The 18109-nt window shown below is 39.9% G+C and overlaps 1 long non-coding RNA gene across 7 annotated transcripts in view; it reads right to left on the reverse strand.

Annotated features, from left to right (window-relative positions):
- The window catches only part of LOC149981242 (uncharacterized), a 29848-nt gene that overhangs the window by 8975 nt on the left and 2764 nt on the right, over window positions 1-18109 (reverse strand). For 2 of the 7 annotated variants that reach the window (XR_016483523.1, XR_016483522.1), the window contains exons 2-3: window positions 10562-10711; window positions 5389-5474 (exon numbers count right to left, since the gene is read on the reverse strand). This is a non-coding gene — a long non-coding RNA (uncharacterized LOC149981242). Of the gene's footprint in view, window positions 1-172; window positions 5475-10561; window positions 10712-18109 lie in introns of all 7 variants that reach the window. The other 5 variants (XR_016483521.1, XR_016483520.1, XR_016483518.1 and 2 more) reach the window with 5 other exon arrangements.

Consider the following 18109-nt stretch of genomic DNA (forward strand, 5'->3'; position numbering starts at 1 on the left):
ATTCCTATATTAACAAAAATGCGTTCAGCATTTTTCATAGTTCATATACAACGTAAAGGATGGAGACTTCGTACATGTAGTGTATATACTTTTAAAGTTACAAAAATCCTTTATAACACTTAATGACATCACAAAATAACAAACCATGTGAAATTATTATTCTTTAGCTCACCTCTAGACCTCTCCCCATGTTAGGAATATTTTTCCAGTATTCGCTTTAGAACATGTTAGAGTTTCAGCGGGAAAAATCTCTGGAGACAAAGGTGTTAATTTGGAGAGGGATGTTCTCTGGATCTCCTCTCCTTTAATTTATGACAGCTGTCAACCACCCACCAGCTCCCTCGTCCCTTCTGTGGGTGAGAGAGGGTCTGGATACTGTCATCCATTTCCAAGCTGATCTGATCTGACCCATTCGGATCTTCACAGGACAGTAATACTCACCGTCATTGGACTCTGGAGCAGTGGAAATGCGCTCTCCGGAGTGATGAATCACACTTCACCAGCTGGCAGTCCAATGGACAAATCTGGGTTTGGCGGATGCCAGAAGAACACTCCCTGCCCGAATGTATAGTGCCAACTGTAAAATTTGGTGGAAGAAGAATAATGGTGTGGGGCTCTTTTCCATGGTTTGGACTCGGCCCCTTAGTTCCAGTGAAGGGAAATCTTAACGCTACAGCATACAATGAATGAAATTTTAGACAATTCTGTGCTTACAACTTTTTGGCAACAATTTGGGGAATGACCTTTCCTGTTTCAGCATGACAATGCCTCCATGCATGAAGCGAGGTCCATACAGAAATGGTTTGTCAAGATCGGTGTGGAAGAACTTGACTGGCCTGAACAGAGCCCTGACCTCAACCCACATCGAACACGTTTGGGATGAATTGGAATGCCAACGGCGAGCCAGGCCTAATCGCCTAACATCAGTGCCCGACCTCACTAATGCTGCTGTTGCTGAATGGAAGCAATTTCCCGCAGCAATGTTCCAACATCTAGTGGAAAGCCTTCCCAGAAAAGTAGAGGCTTTTATAGCAGCAAAGGGGGGACCAACTCCATATTAATGCCCATGATTATGGAATGAAATGTTTGACGAGCAGGTGTCCACGTACACTACATTACCAAAAGTATGTTCACCATCCTAAGGCAATTATAATAATCAGCAATAGGGACTCACAGATCATAATAAAGTTCACAAATGTATTTTACAACCTGATGAATCAACACAATGTTGATTACCTGTGTTTGGGTGATGAGTGAAATTGATTCTCAATTTGTTTCAGGAGCACGATTTAATTAACCATATTTGCAGTCTCAGCTGTTAGATATCGATTTTGATGATGGAACAAAGGTAACTTGTCAATGAAAAGAGCACAAAGTCTATTTTTTTATTAAACATGGACAATAGTTTTATCGTTCAAATCTTGGTTAAATGTTGTTCACTGTATGATTTTGTATTTCTCTTGTAACACTGCTATTCAAATGTATCTCTATTGAATAACTTCTGAGTTGTTACATTCGGATTTGAAACCACTATGGATTTGATGAACACATTACTGGTTACCAGTAGCCTCATCAAAGACTGTGGGTCCATAGTTTTCTGTCAAACAAAAGACAGTGATAGAAGAACTATATGATGTTGAAACACACAAGTCAATGTAATACAGTGTGCCAGTGCAGTGACTGCATCTGTTCATGTAATATAGATGGTGTGAAATTTAAGACATATGCAAAAGAGTTCATTTTGGAGTTCAAGTGTTAATCCACAAAACAACAAATTGCATAACTGGAGAGGATTTAGATTTGTATTCATCCATATGCTTGTTTGGTGTTTTCATTGATGGCTGATATGTCACATGATATTGTCTTCCTTATCATTCCAGAATGTAGTTTCTATTCAACCCTTAACCAGCGGGATTTATTAGACTTCTATTTCATAAAAATAAAGTATTTGTTTGAACGTTGCCAATGTGTGTTTATTTCAGTCCAAGCAGTCCATAGACAGCACCAGTCAAAAGTTTAAGAACACCTACTCATTCAAGGGGTTTTCTTAATTTGACTATTTTTCTACATTGTGGAATAATAGTGAAGACATCAAAACAATGAAATAACACATGTGAAATCATGTAAACTCAGCAAAAAAAAGAAACTGACCTGGCTAAAAGTGGAGCCTTGTCTGGCAGCGAAACAGTTCATTCAGACTCATTTACTGACTTTTTAAAAACATACTCAGCAAAAAAAAGAAATGTCCCGTTTTCAGGACCCTGTCTTTCAAAGATAATTCGTAAAAATCCAAATAATTTCACAGATCTTCATTGTAAAGGTTTTAAACACTGTTTCTCATGCTTGTTCAATGAACCATATACAATTAATGAACACAAACCTGTGGAACGGTAGTTAAGACACTTACAGCTTACAGATGGTAGGCAATTAAGGTCACAGTTATGAAAACTAAGGACACTAAAGAGGCCTTTCTACTGACTCTGAAAAACGTGAAAAGAAAGATGCCCAGGGTCCCTGCTCATCTGCGTGAACATGCCTTAGGCATGCTGCAAGGAGGCATGAGGACTGCAGATGTGGCCAGGGCAAGAAATTGCAATGTCCGTACTGTGAGACGCCTAAGACAGCGCTACAGGGAGACGGGACGGACAGCTGATCATCCTCGCAGTGGCAGACCACGTGTAACAACACCTGCACAGGATCGGTACATCCAAACATCACACCTGCGAGGCAGGCACAGGATGGCAACAGCAAATGCCCGAGTTACACTACAAAAGCACAATCCCTCCATCAGTGCTCAGACTGTCCGCAATAGGCTGAGAGAGGCTGGATTGAGGGATTGTAGGCCTGTTGTAAGGCAGGTCCCCACCAGACATCACCGGCAACAATGTCGCCTATGGCACAAACCCACCGTCGCTGGACCAGACAGGACTGGCAAAAAGTGCTCTTCCCTGATGAGTCAAGGTTTTGTCTCACCAGGGGTGATGATTGGATTCAGGTTTTTCGTCAAAGGAATGTGCGTTACACTGAGGCTTGTACCCTGGAGCGGGATCGATTTGGAGGTGGAGGGTCTGTCATGGTCTGGGGCGGTGTGTCACAGCATCATCGGACTGAGCTTGTTGTCATTGCAGGCAATCTCAACGCTGTGCGTTACAGGGAAGACATCCTCCTCATTCATGTGGTACCCTTCCTGCAGGCTCATCCTGACACGAACCTCCAGCATGACAATGCCACCAGCTATACTGCTAGTTCTGTGCGTGATTTCCTGCAAGACAGGAATGTCAGTGTTCTACCATGGCCAGCAAAGAGCTCAAATCTCAATCCCATTGAGCACATCTTGGACCAGTTGGATCAGAGGGTGAGGGCTAGGGCCATTCTCCCCAGAAATATCTGGGAACTTGCAGGTCCCTTGGTGGAAGAGTCGGGTAACATCTCACAGCAAGAACTGGCAAATCTGGTGCAGTCCATGAGGAGGAGATGCACTGCAGTACTTAATGCAGCTGGTGGCCACACCAGATACTGACTGTTACTTTTGATTTTGAACCCCCCCCTTTCTTCAGGGACACATTATTCCATTTATGTTAGTCACATGTCTGTGGAACTTGTTAAGTTTATGTCTCAGTTGTTAAATCTTGTTATGTTCATAAAAATATTTACACATGTTAAGTTTGCTGAAAATAAACACAGTTGACAGTGACAGGACGTTTTTTTTTGTCGAGTTTAGTAACCAAAAAAGTGTTAAACAAATCAAAATATATATTACATTTGAGATTCTTCAAATAGCCACCCTTTGCTTTGATGATAGCTTTGCACACACTTGGCATTCTCTCAACCAGCTTCATGAGGTAGTCACCTGGAATGCATTTCAATTAACAGGTGTGCCTTGTTAAAAGGGAATTTCTGGAATGTCTTTCCTTCTTAATCCGTTTGAGCCAATCAGTTGTGTTGTGACAAGGTAGGGGTGGTATGCAGAAGATGGTCTTTTACCAAATAGGGCTAAGTCCATATTATGGCAAGAACAGCTCAAATAAACAAAGAGAAACAGCAGTCCATCATTACTGTAAGACATGAAGTTCAGTCAATCCGGAAAATTTCAAGAACTTTGAAAGTTTCAAGTGCAGTCGCAAAAACCTCAAGCGCTATGATGAAACTGGCTCTCATGAGGACCGCCACAGGAAAGGAAGACCCAGAGTTACCTCTGCTGCAGAGGATAAGTTCATTAGAGTTACCAGCCTCAGATTGCAGCCCAAATAAATGCTTTACAGAGTTCAAGTAACAGACACATCTCAACATCAACTGTTCAGAGGAGAATCAGGCCTTCATGATCAAATTGCTGCAAAGAAACCACTACTAAAGGACACCAATAAGATGAAGAGACTTGCTTGGGCCAAGAAACACGAGCAATGGACATTAGACCAGTCTGTCCTTTGGTCTGATGAGTCCAAGTGTGAGATTTTGGTTCCAAACGCTGTGTCTTTGTGAGACGCAGAGTAGGTGATCAGATGATATCCACATGTGTGGTTCCCACTGTGAAGTATGGAGGAGGTGTGATGGTGTGGGGGTGCTTTGCTAGTGACACTGTCAGTGATTTATTAAGAATTCAAGGCACACTTAACCAGAATGACTACCACAGCATTCTGCAGCTAAACTCCATCCCATCTGGTTTGCGCTCAGTGGGACTATCATTTGTTAGTCCACAGGACAATGACCCAACACACCTCCAGGCTTTGTAAGGCCTATTTGACCAAGGAGGAGAGTGATGGAGTGCTGCATCAGATGACCTGGCCTCCACAATCACCACCGGCCTCAACTCAATTGAGATGGTTTGGGATGAGTTGGACCGCAGAGTGAAGGAAAAGCAGCCAACAAGTGCTCAGCATATGTGGTAAATCCTTCAAGACTGCTGGAAAAGCATTCCAGGTGAAGCTGGTTGAGAAAATGCAAAGAGTGTGCAAAGCTGTCATCAAGTCAAGGCAAAGGGTGGCTACTTTGAAGAATCTAAAATATAACATATATTTGGGTTAGTTTAACACTTTTTTGGTTTCTACATGATTCTATGTGTTATTTCATAGTCTGGATGTCTTCACTATTATTATACAATGTAGAAAATAGTAAAAAATAAAGAAAAACTTTTGACTGGTACTGTACATCAGTAAGAAAAAACTGCCAGAAACATATGAAAAACTTAATTGAAACTTTCAGAATCTTGACTTTTGGATAAACCCCTCTTCCATTCCTAACCTTTGAGTGGTATAAGCTCACTGATCACCTCTTAAATACTGAAATTAATCTTGAGACACAATGGCAATTAAGTTATATTTTATTTTTCTTCGGTCTCACAGCTCAATGCACACTGCTGTTCAGCCTCAATGAAAGTATCTAATGTTTCACCTGAAGGCTCAGACAGATGTCCTCAGTCCTGACCTCAAGTCCGATGATTGTATTTCCACTGCCTCAGCACAGGAACTAGCATTGATCTGTGTATAGAAAAACACAGACAGAAAAAAATTGCCATTAGGCACGATATGGAAGCACAGCACTTTTAAAAAGGTGAAATACTTGCAGTGTTCACTGACTTCAGCAAATGCAAAATAAAAGTTAACTTGGATTGTATTAATTCGAAAGTATGCCCTTTACGTTACACTCTAGAATAAGTCGAGAACACCACATTGTCCGAATCTTTCAGGGTACTTGTGCTCAATGAAATAATCAAATCAAAATGGAAATTAAAAAAACAAAAACAACATTTTAGTTTCCCATTGATACACAATAGTGGGTAGAAAATTACATTTCTTGATGGAATAATGATGGTCTGGATAAGACACAAGACTTTGACTAAGACTATGGTCTGCATTATTGCAATGGCAAATGGACATACTGTACAAACTCAAGTAGTTAATGGCATATTGTAGTATACTAATATCAATCTTCTCTTTGTTGGTTTGCACCATTTGCAATATTTAAATAGTTGGAGACAAAAGGCCATGGAACTAAATTAACTTAATAATTAGCACAAAATATCAGGTTATTCAATTCATCTTTGAAAAAAAGGACCTTTAATTATCTTTGTGATTTTTTTTCCAGCTTGATTTTCAAACGCTTTGATAACCGATTAAAAATGGAGAATATCAGCATAGTTTGAGTTTAATGAGTCAAATCTGATTAGGCAAACAGATACTGCAAATAGACACTGAGTACAAGAGCGAAACCAGTGCAACAGTCAACCTTCAAATATCTGAAAAAAATCCATTGCGCTATGTGGCAGTCAATGATCTGCTTGGTTTCTTACAGCCCTGTTCCCATGCATCACCTTCAGCCTATTAAATCCAGTCAAATATATTGTCACCAGATTCATATATAGACAATCTCTATATAGGGCTATGGCCGGAAGGGATGAGGAAGATAGGGTGAGAATGAAGAGATATGGTATGAGAAAGGACAGATCGATGGAAGGAATGAGGATAGACAGAAGGGATGAGGAAGGACCAACAGAAGAAAGTGACAAGTAAGGACGGAAAGAAGGAAGTGATGAGCAAGGACAGCAAGAAGGAAGGGATGAGGAAGGACAGAAAGGAGGAAGGAAAGAAGGAAGGATACATTTTCCCTGTCTTTCAAAAGGTCCACCTAAAATGATAATGCAGTGCAGTGGGATATGAAAGTCATTGGTTTCTGATACCCATTTTCCAATTGATTAGCCAATAAATCTTTGTAATGCCTATAGTTTAAAGGTTAATGGAATTGGTGGATAATCAATTCCGTAAGAAAGTATTTATCGGATCCCTAAAATAAAATGCTGCAACAATTAATGGCCAAAATTGGCATGGGATATTATTGTGTATGAATCAGAAGTAACAGATACACAAGGGGACAAGGAAGATACGATATGTTCTAGAGTTCAGATGAGCACCGCAGCGAGTGCGCAGAGGCTCAGTCATTCCAATTAGCTTGTAGCCTGGCTGTCCTGTTGGTAGTGGAAAGGTTATATGCAATCCCTATGTAAAACATCTGTCAAAGAACCACCCAATCAATTCTCCAATCACATCTCCTTAATCACAAAAGCCTAGCTGGGATGAGTGCCATTTAGCAGGGAAGACCTCTTAAAAGGCCAATCAGTCTAAATGCATCAGGCGAACAACATTGGAAACCCAACAGCTAATGAATCTAGAGCATGAGGCCCAAGAAATATGTGTGAAACACATACACAGTCACGCATGCTCACATACACGCACAAACACATTCTCTCTCTGGGTCACTGATGGACGAGCTGAGTATCTTGATGTGTGTACAAAATACAATTAATCTACAGTATAAATAAAATGACACTTAGGCCCTAATGCACACAGTAGAAACAGAAAAGGGTTAAGCTACAGAGTAGGCTACGAATGGCGCATCTCCGAACGGCGCAACGCATTTATCCAAATAGTCTCTGGACAGGGTTGATTTTTACGATGTTACATACATTGTCTTTATAGTATTGTAATCTTTGAATAATTTGACTTCGATGTTGAAGTTGTCTCCACCTCTATTTTAACGCCACACTAGCATGTGTCTTTGTGAGACCCCCTGAAAAATCTGAAGAAAATAATATCTATATATTTATTTATTGAATCTTTGTTTAACTAGGCAAGTCAGTTAAGAACAAATTCTTATTTACAATGACGACCCAGGGATGTGTGTGCTTTGGGTACCTTTAACAGAATGTGACTGGCAGAATGGGTGTTGCATGTGGAGGATGAGGGCTGCAGTAGATATCTCAGATAGGGGGGAGTGAGGCCTAAGAGGGTTTTATAAATAAGCATCGACCAGTGGGTCTTGCGACGGGTATACAGAGATTATATATATATATAATATCCTTTCACAAAAGTAGCGCACTGGGACTTTAATATTCCTATATTAGTGGACCATTACAGCTGTCTGCGGCACAGCGGAGACTTGTCCAGCCCCCCCACCCATTATTATTCGAAACATTAGCATCCATTTTTATTCATAGGTCACCTTCAAATAGAAAGTGTTCATAGATGATAGCAAAAGCATCTGTACCAAAGCAGCCATGAGTACACTACTTTCTCAAAAGCGTGAAGTCACCTTATATTCTGAATCACGATTTCAACCTTTTAATAAAATAATTGAAAGACCAAGAGTGAGATTGCTAAAAAATGTCCGTCTGGATCAGTAGATTCAATCACCACACCCCCATCACACGGCTGCTTCAGACAATGTCTGTGTAAGCGGAGAAGAACTCATTCTCCAATTTCATTATTTAATAAAAAGAGACAATAGCAGTAGCTTCAAAGAGGCTGAGTATGAAGAAGGCGGGAGGCGGGGTGAAGGGAAGGGCTTCACTTCAAAACTCCCAAAAGGTCTCTGAACTCCCAAGGTTTCAATCCCCAAGTGAATAAAAATCACATTTGAGGTGGGCGAGAGCCCATCAAAGCTGGCAGCCACATCTGGTCAAAACTATTCCAATTTCTTCTGTCAAAATCTGTCAAAGTTTTCGTAAGAAAAACAAATATGAAAACAAAGACTTTCTTGAGCAAAAAAAAATATTTCCAGTACACTTCAATTTTTGTTGTGCATGAGGTTTATATTTACAAATAATTAAAAATGTACAATCATTTCTGAAAACATTGCAAAATATACAGTTTCAGTCAAAAGTTTGGACACACTTACTCATTCAAGAGATTCTTAATTTTTTACTATTTTATACATCAAAACTGTGAAATAACACATATGGAATCATGTAGAAAGCAAAAAAAGTATTAAACAAATCAAAATATATTCTATATTTTAGATTCTTCAGAGTAGCCACCCTTTGCCTTGATGACAGCTTTGCACAATCTTGGCATTCTCTCAATCAGCTTCACCTGAAATGCTTTTGAAGCAGTGCCCACACATGCTTTCCCTTCACTCTGCGGTCCAACTCATCCCAAACCATCTCAATTGGGTTGAGGTCGGGTGATTGTGGAGGACAGGTCATCTGATGCAGCACTCCATCACTCTCCTTCTTGGTCAAATAGCCCTTACACAGTCTGGAGGTGTGTTGGGTCATTGTCCTGTTGAATAACTAATTATCGTCCCACTGAGCGCAAACCAGATGGGATAGCGTATCGCTGCAGAATGCTGTGGTAGTCATGCTGGTTAAGTGCGCCTTGAATTCTAAATAAATCACTGACAGTGTCACGAGCAAAGCATCCCCACACCATCACACCTCCTCCTCCATACTTCACAGTGGGAACCACACGTGGATATCATCCGTTCATCTACTCTGCGTCTCACAAAGACATGGCAGATGGATCCAAAATCTCACATTTGGACTCATCAGACCAATGGACTGATTTTCCACGGGTCTAATGTCCATTGCTTGTGTTTCTTGGCCCAAGCAAGTCTCTTCTTTTTATTGGTGTCCTTTAGTAGTGGTTTCTTTGCAGCAATTCGACCATGAAGGCCTGATTCACGCAGTCTCCTAAGAAACAGTTGATGTTGAGATGTGTTTGTTACTTGAACTCTGTAATGCATTTATTTGGGCTGCAATCTGAGGCTGGTAACTAATGAACTTATCCTCTGCAGCAGAGGTAACTCTGGGTCTTCATTTCCTGTGGTGGTCCTCATGAGAGTTTCATCATAGCGCTTCATGGATTTTGCGACTGCACTAGAAGAAACTTGAAGAACTTCATGTGTTACAGTAATGTTGGACTGCAGTTTCTCTTTGCTTATTTGTGCTGTTCTTGTCATAATATGGACTTGGTCTTTAGCCAAATCTTCTGTATACCAACCTTCCCTTGTCACACCACAACTGATTGGCTCAAACGCATTAAGGAAAAAAATTACACAAATCCACTTTTAACAAGGCACACCTGTTAAGTGAAATGCATTTCAAGTGACTACCTAATGAAGCAGGTTGAGAGAATGTCAAGAGTGACCAGTCCACTCCAAACACAGAAGGAAATGGTTAGTTGTATTGTTGGATATTGAAAAAAACGACAGAAGACATGGACCTGAAACCTAAATCTGTCATATCGTCTTATGTGTAGCTGTCTCTGACCAAGAGTTAATTCAAGTGTGTCATGGCTCAACCTGTTGATAAGAGAGGATCATTACCAACTGACCCACACTTAAAATCTCCAGTGCTGCAACCCATGTCTCCATTTCATAAACAGAAATGGACCGATATTAACAGAAAGCACTCATGCAGGTAGCCAGTTGACTGCTCCTTAAAAAAGGCAAAAAAAAGTCTTAAGTCAGCCAAAGTCTTTTGAGTCCATTAGATTAAATAGGCTTAAAGACATACTTCAGGATTTTGACAATTAATACCTTTATCTACTTTCCCAGTCAGATGAATTCATGGATACCATTTGTATGTACTGTATCTGCATCCAGTATGAAGGAAGTTAGAGGTAGTTTTGTGAGCCAATGCCAACTAGCGTTGGCGCAATGACTGGAAGTCTATGGAATCTCCTAGCATGCTAACACTAGTTAGAAATTGTGCATTTGTATCCTTAGGTTCATTGCCAAAATCCCAAAGTATCACTTTAACAGGTGACTAAAACATTTTGTTCATTCTGACCATGGGAGGACTGTGTGGTCTAAACTCAGTAATTTTCTTGTGAGTATCGACCTTCCTGTTCTCCCTCTGGGCTGAGTGCTCATGGGCCTTCTGCTGTACTAGCAGGCTGCAGACAGCTTCTCCTCCAGGTGTGTCACCATGGCTGAATCTCTGAGGGGAGACACAAAGGAAACAGTGGTTTAATTAGGAACTACTAAGACATGGGAAGGAGTTGCTTTAGAGAGACTTACACTATAGAAGTACATCTACAAAAGAGTTGCTATAGAGGAAGACAGCTGGAGGAGATTTTATCGAGGTCTAAGAGGGGGTGGACCTGCATTGGGTTAATGGGGACATGCTGTACAGTGTTCAGAAATTATTCACACCTGTCACGCTCATCATAATGAGTGGACCAAGATGCAGCGTGGTTTGGTTCCATCCTCTTTATTTTGAAGTGAAACTCAAAGAAAATAATAAATGCACAAAGCTGCTATAGTGATCACAGGCAACTATACAAAGTCAAGATCCCACAAAACACAAAGGGGAAATGGCTGCCTAAATATGATGCCCAATCAGAGACAACAATAAACAGATGCCTCTGATTGGGAACCATACCAGGCCAACATAGAAATATAAATCACCTAGATGACCCACCCTAGTCACACCCCGACATAACCAACATAGAGAATAAAAAGCTCTCTATGGTCAGGGTGTGACAACACCCCTTAACTTTTTCCACATTTTGTAGTGTTACAGCCTGAATTTAAAATTGATTAATTGTAGATGTTCTGTCGCTGGACTACGCACAATCTCTGAATGTCAAAGTGGAATTGTGTTAAGACATTTTTACAAATTAATAAAAAATTAAAAGCTGAAATGTCTTGAGTCAATAAGTATTCAACCCCTTTGTTATGGCAAGCCTAAATAAGTTTCAGAGTAAAAATGTGCTTAACAAGTCACATAACAAGTTGTATGGACTCACTCTGTGTGCAATAACAGTGTTTGTAATATAATTTTTCAAGTTATTAATTACACATTGGATGGTGTATTAATACACCCAGTCACTACAAATTTGCAGGCGTCTTTCCCAACTCAGTTGCCGAATAGGAAGGAAACCGCTCAGGGATTTCACCATGAGGCCAATGGTGCCTTTAAAACAGTTTTTTTAAATGCTGTGATAGGAGAAAACTGATGGACATCGTAGTTATTACACAATACTAACCTAATTGACAGAGGGAAAAGGAAGCCTGTACAGAATACAAATATTCCAAAACATGCATCCTGTTAGTAACAAGGCAATAAAGTAATACTGCAGAAAATGTGGGAAAGCGATTAACTTTTTGTTCTGAATACAAAGTGTTAAGTTTAGGGAAATCCAATACATTATGGAGTACCTTTCTATATTTACAAGCATAGTGGTTGCTGTATCATGTTATGGGTATGCTTGTAATCGTTAAGGACAAGGTCGTTTTTCAGTATAACATTTTTTATGTAATAAAGCTAAACAGGCAAAATCCTATATTAAAACCTGCTTCAGTCTGCTTTCTACCAGACACTGGGGAGTGAATTCACCTTTCAGCAGGACAATAACCTAAAACACATGGCCAAATCTACACTGGAGTTGCTTAACAAGAAGACAGTGAATGTTCCTGAGTGACCAAGTTCCAGTTTTGACTTAAATCTACTTGAAAGTCAATGGCAAGACCTGAAAATGGTTGTCTAGCAATGATCATCAACCAATTTGACAGAGCTTGAATAATTTTGAAAATAATAAAAATGGGCAAATATTGGATAATCCAGGTGTGGAACAGACTTACCCCAAAATAGACTCACAGCTGTTATTGCTGCAAAGTTGCATCTACAAAGTATTGACTCAGGGGTGTAAATACTTATGTAAATTAGATATTTCTGTTTTCAGTTATGTCATTATGGGATATTGTGTGTAGATGGGTGAGAAAAAAAATATTTTTAATACATTTTGAATTCAGGCTGAAACAAAATGTGGAATAAGTCAAGGGGTATGAATACTTTCTGAAGGCAATGTATGTGACATGCTGCAAGTTCTAAACCCATCTCAGACCAGCAAAGATCCATCTAGCATTGACATAAGTGTAGGCTAAATTGTTTAGAAACAATAGCGTCATTCAAATATGATTGCTGGTAAAGTGCTTCAGTATGGGTGTTGGGCATCCATCTTAAGACATGACGTCAGCGAGGCGAGTGCCACAGTATCTCTCCCTTCCTTAACTCCTAGTCCATCGGCTCAGGGACTCAGTTAGCCTCTGGATCTCCAACGCCTGGAACAGCTTCACGCTTAGGCTCCTCTTGGTGCTCCTCCCTCCTTGTAAGCCACCAGTACCCCCTGCCTTAGGGTTGACTTCCCCACTCCCCAGCTTGCGGTTCAGAAAGTCTGATTTGATTTATGCAGTGTTACTGTGGGCTTCAGGGTGCCAGAACTTTACATTACCACAGTAAAATTGCTTTATACTCAGTGTATGAGTCATATGGGAGATGTCCTTAATGAATCTGTGATTGTGTTCCCATTGATTTTGGAGTATCCTAACTTTAATTTTTCATTAGATTGTATAACAGGAATAGACTGACGAGTATCAGAATTTTTTTTATTTGTTTCTGGCCATTTTGAGCCTGTAATCGAACCCACAAACGCTGATGCTCCAGATATTGCACTAGTCTAAAGAAAGCCAGTTTGATTGCTTCTTTAATCAGAACAACCGTTTTCAGCTGTCCTAACATAATTGCAAAAGGGTTTTCTAATGATCAATTAGCCTTTTAAAATGATAAACTTGGATTAATTAACATAACGTGCCATTGGAACACAGGAGGGATGTTTGCTGATAATGGGCCTCTGTATGCCTATGTTGTCACTTTCTTTGAAATGAGCGGACCAAGGCGCAGCGTGCATAGAGTTCCACATGTTTATTAAAATGAAACTCACCAACAAAAACAATAAACAGCAAACGAGACGTAACGACTGGAGTGCTCACAGGAACTACATGAAAACAAGATCCCACAAACTAAAGGTGGAAAAAAAGGCTGCCTAAGTATGATCCCCAATCAGAGACAACGATAGACAGCTGCCTCTGATTGGGAACCATACCCGGCCAACAAAGAAATAGAAAAACTAGAATGCCCACCCAAATCACACCCGACCTAACCAAATAGAGAAATAAAAAGGCTCTCTATGTCACGTCCTGACCTTAGTTCCTTTTTTATGTTTCTATTTTAGTTTGGTCAGGGCGTGAGTTGGGGTGGGCATTCTATGTGTTGTTCTATGTTTTTGTATTTCTGTGTTTGGCCTGGTATGGTTCCCAATCAGAGGCAGCTGTTTATCGTTGTCTCTGATTGAGAACCAATACTTAGGCAGCCTGTTTTCCCACTATGATTAGTGGGTAGTTGTTTTCTGTCTTTGTATTAGTTACCAGACGGAACTGTTTAGGTTGTTCTTTTTTGTTTACTTTGTATTGTAGTGTTCAGTTCAGGTTAATAATATGACAAACACTTACCACGCTGCATATTGGTCCGATCCTTCCTACTCCTCCTCAGAAGAGGAGGAAAACCGTTACACTCTAAGGCCTGGGCGTGACATATGTAGATATTCCACAAAAAATCTGTCGTTTCCAGCTACAGTAGTCATTTACAACATTAACAATGTCTACACTGTATTTCTGATCAATTTGATGGTATTTTAAATGGACAAAAAAAAATAGCTTTTCTTTCAAAAACAAGGACATTTCTAAGTGACCCCAAACTTTTGAACGGTAGTGTATGTGAGAGTGGATTCTCAGCCTTCACTAGAACACTACATACAAGCACAGACTGTGTGTGGAAAATGATTTAAGACAAAGACTCTCTTCAATACAACCCAACATTGCAGAGTTATGTGCATCCTTTCAAGCACACCCTTCTCATTAACCTGTGGTGAGTTATTCACAATTTTCGATGAATAAATAAGGTTTTATATGTAAGATGGTTAAATAAAGTCAGAATGATTGATTATCATTATATTATTATTTGTGCCCTGGTCCTATAAGAGCTCTTTGTCACTTTCCACGAGTTGGGTTGTAACAAAAACTCACTCATTCTTATGTATAATAAATGTATTGTATAGTGTGTGTGTGGCAGGCTTACACTGATGGCAAAAAACAACATTTGAGAGTGCGCTGACCCTGGTGCTAGAGGGGGTATGCAGCTGGAGGTTGAATGTTTGAAGGGGTACGGGACTATAAAAAGTTTGGTAACCACTGCACTATACAATCCCTTTGCAATTCAGTAGTACTTTTTCATGAGGGCTCCCATATGCTGACCTCTGTTGTCACCTATTAAGGAAATTACCTCGATAACCACATTTTCGGCAGTTATATGCAACTACAAACATAGTTTTTTTTAAAGTAATCTGTTAATGTTTTTTTTTTTTTTTTCAACACTATAATTGGTTTACAAGCTTGATAGCCATTTTTGACCATTAGCCAATTGGGCGTTTCTCAATGAGTTCAAAGCATGTGAAGGCATCCAACTGGTATTTGCGACTTCACAACTGGTAACGTTTCCCACTAGTAATTACCAGTTAGAGGGCTGTTCAAATATATTTTTCCCAGTCATGTGTGGTAAACAGAGAGAATAAAGCTATAATCTTTACTGTATATATGTGAACGCACGGGCAGTGCCATTGAGGCCATCTACATTTTGAAGTAGTCAATTGTCTTTTTCTACAAGTTCTATGAGTTAGAAAACAAACTGAAAGGATACATACTGCCACCTAGAGTGTGTTGTTTGAACAGGTATAAAGTAAAGGATGGCAATACTGCCACCTTCAGTTATGGAATGCTTGCTTACTGGACAGTTATACATGTATTCTTTTTAGATATTTTTAAAATTATTTTATTTTATTGAGGTGGGGCAGTAAAGAGGAGAACGGAAGGGTAGGGGAGTTTGCGAGTCAGAATGGCATGGGTCTGATTCAAACCCATGCCAACTCCGGTAGCCTAGGCTGTACATGTGTGCCGGGGTCCAAAGCACTAAGAATACATTAATTTCTTACATCCATTTTCATGAAGATGTAGGCTGTATGTTAAACAGTCTTGACCTCTTCCAACATAATGGAAAAGTGTAACTAATGTGTGTGATCATCAACCATGAGAAAATGGTTTACTGTAAGAAAAAGGACTCAAAAGTTAGTGCATTAGACTGTGTGATGCTTTGTTTGTCTCCCTAGATGGAGACATGGAGTAGCGTTTCTATGATTTGTCTGATTAATAAATGGTTCAGTCAGAAATTGGCTTTCCAACTGTCACTCACGTGAGGGGGAGGTATATTTCACCAACTCCAACTCAGGTCTAAATGCTTAATATAGTCACACATGTTGGACATTACTGTTATTTATCATATCTATATTTAATATACGTTTTCTTGTATGAAACAAGAAAATGCACCATTGTTAAAGGGAATGTCTATAGAATGGCTGCATAGATATCTCTAGCTCCCTGTCTGTGTCTGCCCTCTAGTGTCAAGACTATGTTGTACCATTACACAGAAACAAATGATATTCTTTATCATGTCAAATAAAAATTATTTAAGTTTTGGCCTTCATGAAAACATTAGGAAAGGAGTCTTCACCAAAGGTAACCTACTACTTAGCTGTCATTAATGAATAGTCTCATGGTTTTCCCCCCATGCAGGACATTTTTGCCTATGGAATTAGAAGGGACATTTGTCAATGTCTGTCCACAATAAAATACATGATAAAGAAGTTGACATTCCCTATCCCTAGAATGACTTGACATTCCCTATCCCTAGAATGACTTGACATTCCCTATCCATAGAATGACTTGACATTCCCTATCCCTATGATAGGCAATGGCATTTTGGGAGGGAGTTTAGCTCATCTATGGTTCTTCCTACTATCCCACCTTGGTTTCTTTCTCAGCCAGTGATTGAGCTAGGGTTGACTGAGAGGGTAAGAGCTGTTGAGAAAGGAGTAGATTCAGTTGTGGAAGGAGTAGATTCAGTTGTAAGTGAACATTTCAGAACACAACACAAATGTGTATATTGAAACAATGTTGCAAATGTCAGAGAGGCAGACAGGCAAGGTTTATACAAATCTCCACTGTTGAAAACTAAATGCTAGTCTAAAAGAAATGTGAGATAATGTCTAATTGATTTTTATAGTGGAGATCAAGTTCATAAATTGCCTGGCTGGGCTGATTAGACAGTTAGATGGAACAGAGTAAACAGGCATTTCAACATCAAAGCTTTAGCCAATGGTAACTTATGGAATAGACACCGAATGGAATGTGGTTTTAACCAATCAGCATTCAGGACTAGACCCGCCAGTTGTATAAATCAGCATAGATAACTGTATAAAGATTATATACGGGTTGGTTGTTTAGCAACAACACTGACTTTTGCGCAACTACAGTTGAACTCGGAAGTTTACATACACTTAGGTTGGAGTCATTAAAACTCGTTTTTCAACCACTCACAAATTCCTTGTTAACAAACTATAGTTTTGGCAAGTTGGTTGGGACTTTCTACTTTCTGCATGACACAAGTAATTTTTCCAACAATTGTTTACAGACAGATTAATTCACAATTACAGTAGGTCAGAAGTTTACATACACTAAGTTGACTGTGCCTTTAAACCGCTTGGAAAATTCCAGAAAATTATGTCATGGCTTTAGAAGCTTCTGATAGGCTAAATGACATCATTTGAGTCAATTGGATGTGTACCTGTTGATGTATTTCAAAGCCTACCTTCAAACTCAGTGCCTCTTTGTTTGACATCATGGGAAAATCAAAAGAAATTAGCCAAGACCTCAGAAAAAAATGTGTAGACCTCCACAAGTCTGGTTCATCCTGAAGGTACCACGTTCATCTGTACAAACAATAGTACGCAAGTATAAACACCATGGGACCACGCAGCCGTCATACCGCTCAGGAAGGAGACGCGTTCTGTCTCCTAGAGATGAACGCACTTTGGTGAGAAAGTGCAAATCAATCCCAGAACAACAGCAAAGGACCTTATGAAGATGCTGGAGGAAACAGGTACAAAAGTATCTATATCCACAGTAAAAGGAGTCCTATATCGACACAACCTGAAAGGCCGCTCAGAAAGGAAGAAACCACTGCTCCAAAACTGCCATAAAAAAGCAAGACTACGGTTTGAAACTGCACATGGGGACAACGATCGTACTTTTTGGAAAAATGTCCTCTGGTCTGATGAAACAAAAAGATAACTATTTGGCCAGAATGACCAACGTTATGTTTGGAGGAAAAGTGAGGTGCTCGCAAGCCAAAGAACACCATCCCAACTGTGAAGCACGGGGGTGGCAGCATCATGTTGTGGGGGTGCTTTGCTGCAGGAGGGACTGGTGCACTTCACAAAATAGATGGCATCATGAGGTAGGGAAATGATGTGGATATATTGAAGCAACATCTCAAGACATCAGTCAAGAAAAAAGCTTGGTCACAAATTGGTCTTCCAAATGGACAATGACCCCAAGCATACTTCCAAAGTTGTGGCAAAATGGCTTAAGGACAACAAAATCAAGG

Source organism: Oncorhynchus mykiss, chromosome 9 (assembly GCF_057628025.1).
Source record: "Oncorhynchus mykiss isolate SJ-2025 chromosome 9, ASM5762802v1, whole genome shotgun sequence".
Lineage (NCBI taxonomy): Eukaryota > Metazoa > Chordata > Actinopteri > Salmoniformes > Salmonidae > Oncorhynchus > Oncorhynchus mykiss.